The sequence below is a fragment of the Macrotis lagotis genome, chromosome 7, assembly GCF_037893015.1.
Source record: "Macrotis lagotis isolate mMagLag1 chromosome 7, bilby.v1.9.chrom.fasta, whole genome shotgun sequence".
NCBI classification, from domain to species: Eukaryota; Metazoa; Chordata; class Mammalia; order Peramelemorphia; family Peramelidae; genus Macrotis; species Macrotis lagotis.
The window spans coordinates 102040040-102050431 of NC_133664.1; the positions used below are offsets into that span (position 1 = coordinate 102040040).

At 34.7% G+C, this 10392-nt stretch overlaps 1 long non-coding RNA gene across 2 annotated transcripts; it reads right to left on the reverse strand.

Annotated features, from left to right (window-relative positions):
- Positions 1 to 503: 503 nt before the first annotated feature.
- LOC141493753 (uncharacterized) lies at positions 504 to 6957 on the reverse strand. Of its 2 annotated transcripts, none has more exons than XR_012470309.1 (3): positions 6806 to 6957; positions 1665 to 1735; positions 504 to 753 (listed from the first exon to the last, which is right to left on the reverse strand). It is a non-coding gene; the product is annotated as an uncharacterized LOC141493753 (long non-coding RNA). The 2 variants fall into 2 exon arrangements; XR_012470310.1 differs by lacking the exon at positions 6806 to 6957 and adding an exon at positions 6520 to 6574.
- Between the last annotated feature and the right edge of the window lie 3435 nt (positions 6958 to 10392).

A 10392-nucleotide genomic window follows, 5' to 3' on the forward strand; every position in this document is an offset into this window, starting at 1 on the left:
TTTCACTCTACATCACACATTGTTTCACAGAGTCTGAAGTTGTACTTCTCAAGTATTTTAGCCTCCCACTATCCCTATATTTTATCTTCTTTGTCTTATTATTCAAAAACAATTCTCTATTCTCTTTGTCTCTGGAAAAAGCTAGAGCCAAAATAACTATTTAACAAATCTACCACCTTTATTCCCATCTCCAATGCCCTACTATCATTTTAGTAGACCAATTTTCTCCTTTATTGTCTGTCCACTGAGAATATATGGGAGCAGCATTTTATTGCTATTTGAAACTGGGGAAGAACCAGGTTCTCTTTTGGGACTTCTAATTGTGAAAGGGAAATAGACACTGCATGATCCAGGATGTAAAAGAATTTTTTATCATATCCTTTCAGTTCATTAAAGCATACATACTTGCATGTATGTATACACACACACATACACACAAATACATACACTGCTACTTTTTAAGGATTAACCACAGTCTTCAGAAGACATTGTATTTTTAGATCAATTTGACATTTTCTCTAGTGATCAATTTTTCCCATCATTCAGAGAGATGTAAAAAATTAAATAACTTCCTGATTGTTTCCAAAATCACCTCTGATTAAATATTTGCTCAGGTTACAACTTCTATCAAGTTCCCACGAAGATAGGTAAAATCTTCTATATAGAAGTTTCTTCAAATTCGGATTTATCTGTTCTTCTCCTCTTAGAAATTCCTCCCACTCGGTCCAATAGCTGGTCAAAACACAGGGCTTCCTGATAAAGACAATGGTAGATTAAGATCTAGGAGAGATTTTTAGAAACGATCCCTCAAGCCCTAAGTAAATGAACACTACAGCCTGGAAATACTGTAATAACAGGCGATTTCTTCCCATGTCTGCTATTGCAACAAGGTATCAACATCCTATTATCCTAGAAGAAGCTTGTTGATAGATTTCTTAGTTTCACACAGATGGTGCCAGATTTGACTGTACTTTTTTTTTTTACTTGCCTTACCAAAGGGATCTCATTTTTTTCTTTTTTCCTTCCTTGATCTCATTTGATTCTCATAGTAATCCTATAAGGCAGGTCTTATTTTTACCCCCCCACACACACACCTTACTGAAGAGAAAACTAAGGCTGAGAGAGGTCCAATGACTTGCTAAAGTTGTGCTGCTTCAACATATCTAAGACAAAATTTGTACTCACATTTTCCTCACTCTAAGTATAGTATTTTAGCCACGGTACCATTCAGCTGCTAATTCTGACCTAATTCATAGTTGGAATTGATGTAAATAGCTAGTTTTACAGGTAGGAAAAATAATTGCCTATGAAGTATGATTTGAGAGCACCCAGGAAGACTGTTATCATCTTCCCCAAAAATATGTTCCACAAACTAGTGAAATGCCATCATTAATAATTCATTTTTGTACCTTCTCTCTGAAATTAAAGTACATCAAAAAAGGGACTTAGATCTTAGATGTAAGGTTCTTTCGGCTCTAAAATGTTGATATGTTACTCAGCTTTTTAAAAAAGCATTTCTGTAAAAGAAAGGGAGAACAGTTACACCTTAGTATGAATGAATTTGCTAGATCCTTTCTTTCCCTCTCTGAGAACAGGTACAAGGAGAGCCTGGAGAATAGGAGGAATGAAAGTTCCTATGAAAAGGAGGGGTAAGCTTCACTTACTTTACAACCTTGACTAGAAACCTCAATGCTTGAAACCAAACTTGATTTTTATTTTTTTTCCATTTCAATCCCTGAGCAAAACAAAGGTGGAAGGGGAAAAAGTGATTAGGCATGCATTATGCTTCTTCAGGAATACAAACCTGGTTAACATTCATGGACATTTTGATCAAATTAAATCTGAAGGGAACACCCACCTAGATGCTTTCTGTCTGCAATAATTTTAAGTGCACACTTTATGTCTTCTCTGACACAAAAGAGCACTGCAATAAAAAGGTTACTATTTGCCACTTGCAAGCAACTGAAAGGCAGAAAATTACTCCAACCGGGCAGAATAAATTTTTTTTCCTCCTTTGAAACTAATACTTGAATAGCTTTCTTTGAGGAGTTTGCAGTTTTGAGTGCATAGCTCCCAAAGAATAAAAGTTAAGCCCCATCATTAGAGGCCATAAAATAATTTAAAGGAGCCACAAGGCCTTCAAATCCATTAGGAAAATTAACTTCCCCCCACCTCTCATCACTTGCACCATGTGTCAGCCGAAGCTGATCTGTTATTATAATTATTATTTCTGCTGCTTTGTTCACTGCCTGCCTGATAAACAAACTTCGATTAGTCAATCCTTAGACCAGCCTAAGCAGTTGGGGTGAGGATGATTAACCTATGGGGAGGGTTGAAACACTCTTGGATTAAGTGATTTGTCTCTGTAACCAAAGAGATCACTGGTAAAGCCAGATGTGAAATCCAGAGTTCCTCATTCTGATGTTGTTCTTATCCAAGGTGACATTTGTTGTAATGAAAATGCTTTGTTCTTTCTGAGATAATTGAGAGCTGCCAGAAAGGGAGAAAAACTGATGTCCAGGGTTGTTGGATAGGAAGCAATTAAATCCCTGAATGAGTTATCTCTGAGAGGATGAGCACGTTGTTCAAATGATTTAATATGACTTAATATACCAAAGTGATCAATGAAAGCTTAAGGTTTAAAGAAATGGAAATAGGAATTAAGCACTCAATTTCATTATATTCATCTTCACAGATGAAGAAACTGAATGTCTTACAGACATCTTAAAAGCAACATATCCAAAATTAATTCATGTTTTCCTCCCTTCCTCCTATTATCTTCTTTCATTTGGCCCAGAATTGCTGTTTTTGCTAAGAGATAATGCTATTGGGCCTGAAATTCCCATCATTAGTCCCTGCTTTGGATTATGGCATTGAGGGAATGACTCCTTTTAAAATGCAAATATTCTAGAAATAGAGTGTGGAAATATCTTTTTGGAAAGAGTACTTACTGTTTCTAGAACTCAGAATAACTAAAATTGAGAATCAGTTTGGGGCACTTCTTAATTCTATAAAAATTAGACCTCACAAAAAAGTATTGAATGTCATCTTTAAAACAGGGATAAAACTTGGACTACCTACATTTTAGGGTTTATAAAGAGAAGGTCCATGTAAACATTCCATTTTTAAGACTTAAATTGTTTAGAAATGGGAATAGAAATTGAGCACTTGATTTTATCACATTAAGACACTCATGGATGAAGAAGCTTCCTCTCTCAAAGCAAGTCTTCACCCTCTCTGCAGTTTATAGTTTGGAGAGATGTCTAGTATACTGAGAGATTAAAAGCTTTGCCATAAGGGGCAGCTAGGTGGCTCAGTGGATAGAGCACCAGACCTAGAGTCAGGAGGACCTGAGTTCAATTCCAGTCTCAGACAAATAAAAATTACCTGGTTGTGTGATCTTGGGGAAATCACTTAACCCCATTGACTTGCAAAAACCAAAATAAATAAACAATAAATAAATAAAAGTTTTGCCTAGATGCATACAAGTCTGACAGGATTTGAACTTGGATCTTTGTGTTTTTAAGGCTATCTCACTTTCCACTTCTCATACTTCCTTTTTTGGATATCAGTTATTATTCAGTGTTAAAAAGATGAGGAATTTAGTGGCTAAAAGACTGGTTTCTGGATAACAGAATCTGGGTTCAAGTCATATATTGCTATCTGTGTTAAGCTGGCCAAGTCATTTAAAATCTTAGTGTCCCTGGGCAACCTTTAAAAACTATAAATTGTCATTAATATTCTATTATTTTGAGTTAGTAGAATAAGTTCCTCATAAGGAATTTCCTGCATGGATGAAATGTGATAGCAGGTTTAAAAATGAAAATTAATACATTTATAATACTTTATAGTCCTTAAAGTATTCAATATTAGCTAATTTTATTATTGTCATAATTATCTGGGAGAGGTAAAGATTCATTCATTAGTAATCCATTAAAATTCAATTCAACCTGTATTAATTTAAATCTGATGATAAAGGCAAAAAAAATCTGTTTTCAAAGATGTTACCTTGAGACAGAGACACAACAAAATATATTTACATAGGTGAAAAGGAAGGACACTATTAACAATCAGGGGACCAGTGATTGAGGCAGCCTGGAAAGATGAGGACAGTATTCCCAGAGTAAAGTATACCTAAGCTGAGCCTTGAAGAAAGATAAAGGTTCTGGGAATAACCAAGGGGAGGCACGCTCTGTTCAGGAGGAGAGCCTGCACAAATTGAGGGAGGTAGAAAATAGAAATGGAATACTGATTAGGGGAAAGGAAACTCTTTTCTGTTGTCAATATGCCTCAAAGCAAATAGCACATAAAGTCTTAATGTTCAAAGTGAAAGTGAAGGAGTTGGAATGACTATAACCTTTCAAAAAGGAAAAAAAATGATTGTGGATGAATGGAGGGAATGTCTTCTAATGGAAAAGATCAACAACTTTGAATTCTCTGGGTTCAAATCTGGCCTCTGATACATTTAGCAACTCATCTGAGGCAAGTCATCATTTCACTACATCTCAGCGTCTTCTATAAAATAAATAAGAAAGGTGAGATTACATAAATGTCATCAAACTCAAATAGCAATGAAGGCTATTTGTTATGATCACTTGCAGGTACATATTGAGTTATAAATCTACATATTAACATTATTTATATTTTACTGAATTTTTACTTATTTTGTTAAATAGCTTTCAAATTCTCGTCTTACAGCATTCAAGAACACTGTGGTCTGTATGCTGGTGTCTGACTGCCTGTTAGATACTGTTGGATTAGATTTTATTTGAAATACCTTCCAGCTCTAAATCCTAAAACTCAAGCTCTCTAGTTTGGTACTTGGCAGAACACCAGAGATTAAATGAAGAAATGAGGTGGAACGGCAAAGGAGAGATTGCCATTAGGGTCAGAGGAAAACAAGTTAAATTGGGGATGAGTCATGAAAGAAAAAGTTAATTCTGAATATAGTATCTGATGCCCCAAAAGATTTTCCATTTGTCTCTTTTGCTCAGTGAGCCTTTTATACTGCTCTGTTTTGTTTTGATTTTTAAAAGTTTGTTGAATTTTATATTAAAGACGGGAATTTTATAGGGATTTAAAAAAACAATTCAAGACTGAGCTCACTCTGTACATCCCTGGTTGTATAGGCTTCCCTCCTACCACCTGGTGGCAGCTTAAAATATTTCGAGGGAAGACAACAGAATGTATAATAAGCTGTCTCTTCCACCAAACTATAGCCTAGGCTTGTAACTGGCAGATGAGACACATTTTTTTTTGTTTGATCCATTCAGATTAAGCAGAGTTTAAAGTAGAACAAGACTCACTCCTCCTCATTAAAACCAATGAATATTTCATTTCATTCTCTCTGATTTTGCTAATCTGAATGACAAAATCCACAATGGTAGAAGGATGCTAATATACTGTTGACATGTTGTGAATTAGTACAGCTATTCTCAAAAGTAATTTGTATCTGTGTCCAAAAAGTTACTGAAATGGACACATCCTTTAATTCACCAATAGAACTCCTTTGCTGATATTAGTACCAACAACAAAATAATAACAAAAAATATAATAATTATATCTGCAGCTAGGTGGATAGAATGCCTAGCTTGGAGTCAGGAAGACTCATCTTCCTAAATTCAAATCTGCCCTCAGAAGCTTACTAGCCTTGGGACACTGGGCAAGTCACTTAACACTGTCCCAGTTTCCTCATTTGTAAGAGGAACTGGAGAAAGAAATGGCAAAGTATTTCAGTATCTTAGCCAAGAAAACTCCAAATGGGGTCATAAAGAATTAGAAATGACTGAAAAATGATTCTCTACAGCATTTATACAAGATTTGGAAAGCACTTTACATGTATTATTTCCTTTATTTATCACAACAAATGTCTGGTATAAATTATTATCTCCCTTTCACAGATGAGGAAACTGAGACCAAGAGTAGTTCACTGACTTGTTCAGGACTTTTTCATTTACTTTATCCCTCCCTCCTAAAAAGGGCATGGTAGGGGATTGTCCTTGATCAAATCATTGCCTCTGATAGAAAAGTGTGGCTAGATGCAGTTGATGATGTATCATGGTCCATACCATTTATTATTTGATAGAACTCTCCAGAATATTCCAAGGAAAACAAATGACTAAACTGAGGGGTTATATTACTTTGAGAAAATAAAGAAATTCTGTTTTTAGCCACTGACATGGTAGAGCTGTTTCCTCACTGGACCTTAAAAAAAGAGTGACTCCAAGTGTCCCATAAGGACATTACCTTCTCATTTCAAAGTGTCATACCTCAAGTCACATCTGTTCCTTAAAGTTTCTAAGAAAACTGCAGCATACACTAAATTGACTCATGACTATCCCCTTCTCGTTTTCTGTAGAGTGAAATTCTACTATATACGAAAACAAGAAGAGAAAGGAAATAGAAGGCCATGAAGAGGAAATATGAAACAATAGTGCTATGCTTTCTTGTACTGTGGAATGTTTGTATTTTAATACTTGGAAAACAAAAGTAATGATGTTATGTGTTGATCACTCTTACCATACAAAGCAATTTGAGTTGAGAGTCAAAAGATTTGGGTTCAATTCCTTGTTCTTTTATTTATTTCCTAGGTCAAAAGCCCTTGCCATGATAGCATCCCCTATGCCAGTCATCTTGCTTCTAGCCCACACCTCCTGGCCATCATGTAGGGAAGAAATTCAGGTAAAAAGGAATGCAGTTATCCCTACCAATTCCCAAGGTAGGCAAGTCAATTTAGTTGAAGCAACAAGTCATTTTGAGTGTTACAGGAGTTAGCAGGCCAAACAATCATCACCACCTTGCCTACCATCTGTCTTCAAACTCTCATGGAGACAGCTGAGGACGCTGAACTCAAAAATCTTTGGAACTGCAGTGCTTCTAGTTCAGTGTTCATAGTCATCTTCCTGCGAAGCAAGTCTCATGAAATTGCAGACAGAGTTGCCTGCAGATGCTTCAGTCATACCTATTAAAGATTCAGGAAAAAAAAGTTCTCATAACTAAGGTCCTTAACTTGGGCTTTAACATTAGAAATTGATATGATTTTATCAGCAAAGATGATATTAAAGAAGAATCATGCTTTACTTCTATAATGTAAGGGCCATGAAACTGAAAACTTTCATAGGTGTTCTTTCCCCTTAGTATGTGAGCTCTTTGAGAGTTGATACTATCATGTTCTTCTATTTGTATCTCCATCATATAGTAAGGGCTTAATAGATACTTTATTCATTTATTCATTCATTCACCAAAATAGATTTCATTTTTGCTCATTACTTTCTTTCAGTGCTAGTTTAGGTAAATTAATTTCCACTTCCAAAAAAATGGTATTAATTTTTAGCAAGGAGAAAATATTGAAAATGAAGAGGTAGAACAAACTTCATAGAACTGTACATTATTAGAACTAGAACTTAGTTATCACATAGTTCAGTCTCTTTACTTTGCAAATGAAGAAAATAGGGCAAAGGAAGGTTAAGCAACTCTCCAGGGTCGAATATCAATAGCATAAATTGTCATTATTTCATTTCTTATAATATCAAATTGAGTAAGCTCCTAATGGGTGGAACCCAAACCAGAAGTTAAGGCCTTATTTTTACTCCCACATTTGTTAATGACTAGAATACATAACTCTTCCTTCATATTTCATAAATATTATTGATGATAAGTTGAGCATGGTAATGCCTTTTCAACTTGATGGAATAAATATTAATGAAGTCATTTATGTGAATCATCCTTGAGTCTATTTGGGAAATCTAATCTAAATATATTAAAGATGACATTATTGATATTTTCGATAAAATTGTTAATTGAATTGGAATTTTCTTGTGGTACAGCATAGACTTTTAGTCCAGTGGTCTTGTTCTTAATCTTTTTTTCCCTTGAGATTCATTCTTCTTATCTTTCTGAAGCTAGAAATATAAAGGCTACTCCTGGGTTCAACCCAAAAGATGATTGACATGGAAGCTTTGATCTACTCCATTTCGGACCTAGATGAGTTTGCCCCTCATCAGGCAGTCTGGCAGCTTCCTATTCCTAGGGGTTCTCCATACTAATGCTAGACAGAGTATACACTACTCTCAATCATCTGTAGCCTCATAGCAGTTCAGACCTGAATTCAAGTCTTAACTAGTCTCAACTCCCTAAAGCAAGAATTATAGGCATATGCTACTATAACCTGCAGTGATTTTCTTCTTTAAAACTTATAGCAAAGCAAAATTAGCCAATATCATCATTATTATTTGGTATGTAATTGTAAATTCTAGCCATGGAAATAAAGTAAGAAATAGTAATTGGGGGAAAATGTCGGCGAAGATGAAGCACAATTATATCTATTTGTGAAAATATAGTTTACTTAGAAAACTTTAGAATTTAAAAAAATTAAGATAAATACTTCTACAAAGTGATAAAATAAATAATTATTAATATTCCTGCATTTTTTTTAGGATTTTGCAAGGCAAATGGGGCTAAGTGGCTTGCCCAAGGCCATACAGCTAGATAATTATTAAGGATCTGAGGCTGGATTTGAACTCAGGTACTCCTGACTCGAGGGCCGGTGCTCTATCCACTGCACCACCTAGCCACCCCTAATATTTCTGTATTTTTAAACCTGACTATCCACTTCACCATCTGACCGCTCATAGATGTAATACTAATAATTAGACTTTTAAGCTCTGGTAACTTTATGTCATTAACAAACATATTACAAGCCTCATTCTCTATGGGGCAGCTAAATAGCGCAGTGAATAAAGTTCGGGGATAGGAATGAGGAAGATAGCATCTCCAATTCAAATCTAGCCTCAGACACTAACTAGTTGTATGACTTTGGGCAAGTCACTTTCACTCTTATTTTCTTCAATTTCCTCATCAGTAAAATGAACTGAAGAATGAAACAGCAAAACCCCTACAGTATCTTTGCCAAGAAACCCCTAAATGGGGTCACAAAGTGTTGGACACTACTGGAAAATGCCTGAATAAAATATTTTTTAACAAAAAAAAAAAGGAAAGAGAGTAAAGAAAAATATATATTTTTTTAAATCCAGAATGTATTAAATACGTGGGAGTTAACCATCTGTAACAAATGGGACTTAAGTAAATGCATCCACCAAGTATTTTTTTGAGAAATAAAAGCCTAAATGATTGGAGAGTCAATGTCAGGCAAGTAAAAGAAGATATCAAAGTTTATCTGTAATTTGAATCAAAAGTGTGGAAGGGATATATTTAAAAATTAGATCAAGTGATAACAGAACTCAGATGCAACTATAAAAGAATAAGAGTAGAGAAATAATTAAAATAAATAAAAAAGATGATTCACAGCCATCTTACCTTATATCACATCACTTTTTTTAGCTGTGAATTATATACAGACTTTTAAAACCAGTCTATCTAATTTGGAATAAAACCTTACCACCCATAGCATGTATGGATCTACAAGTATTCTCTGAGTACTGTCCTGTTCATTTCTCCTCAATAATATCTCTTCTATAGGCCCCCCTTCTCTCCTCTGAGATTGCTACCATTTCCGAGCTAGTATCATCTCATCACCTCATCATACCTAGACAACTGCAATAACCGGTTGGTGAGGATGCCTGTCTTAAGTCTCTCTGCACTCCAATCTGTCCACCAATCAGTTACCAAAGTGATTTTTCTAAAGTTTAGGTTTTTATGTCATTCCCCTAGTCAAAAAACTACAGGAACTCCCTATGTCCTCCAAGTTCAAGTGAAAAATGTCCTTCATAACCTAGCCTTGTCCAACCTCTATTAATTCTGTTATTTCATAATTGAATAGAGTTTATTTTGTATATATTTGTTTGCATATTGTCCTCCCCTTCTTTTAAATTGTAGGCAGAGACTGTCTTTTGCAATCTTTGGTCCACACCTCCCGCCCCCAGTGCTTAATCTGATATATAGTAGGAATTTTAGAAATAGGTATTGATTGATAAGATAGAGCAGTTATATGTACAAACTTACATTCTTAAGCTAGATGGATATGGAGATTCAGATGGTGTAATGAGACAGACCAAATATGTTCAGATATTCTTTCATCCTTCTTTTAAATTTTTAATCTTTATCAATTATCAAGAATATATTTTTCTCCTTTTTCCCCCTTTCTCACCAATGAGAGAATAAAGTTATAAAATAGATAAAAAGAAAAGAAACTCATGACAAATATGCATTATCAAGCAAAAAATTCTAATCTTGACCATGTTGAAATATTACCTCATTTTTCATATTCATATATAATCTTTCTTAATTAGAAAGTAAGCAATATTCTACATTATTGGTCCTTAAAAAACATAGTTGATCACTGATGAGAATTCTCAAGTTCTCCAAAATTTAATTTTATAATTTTGATGTTATATTATAAATTATTCTCTTATTTCTGTTTGCTTCAGTCCAAAT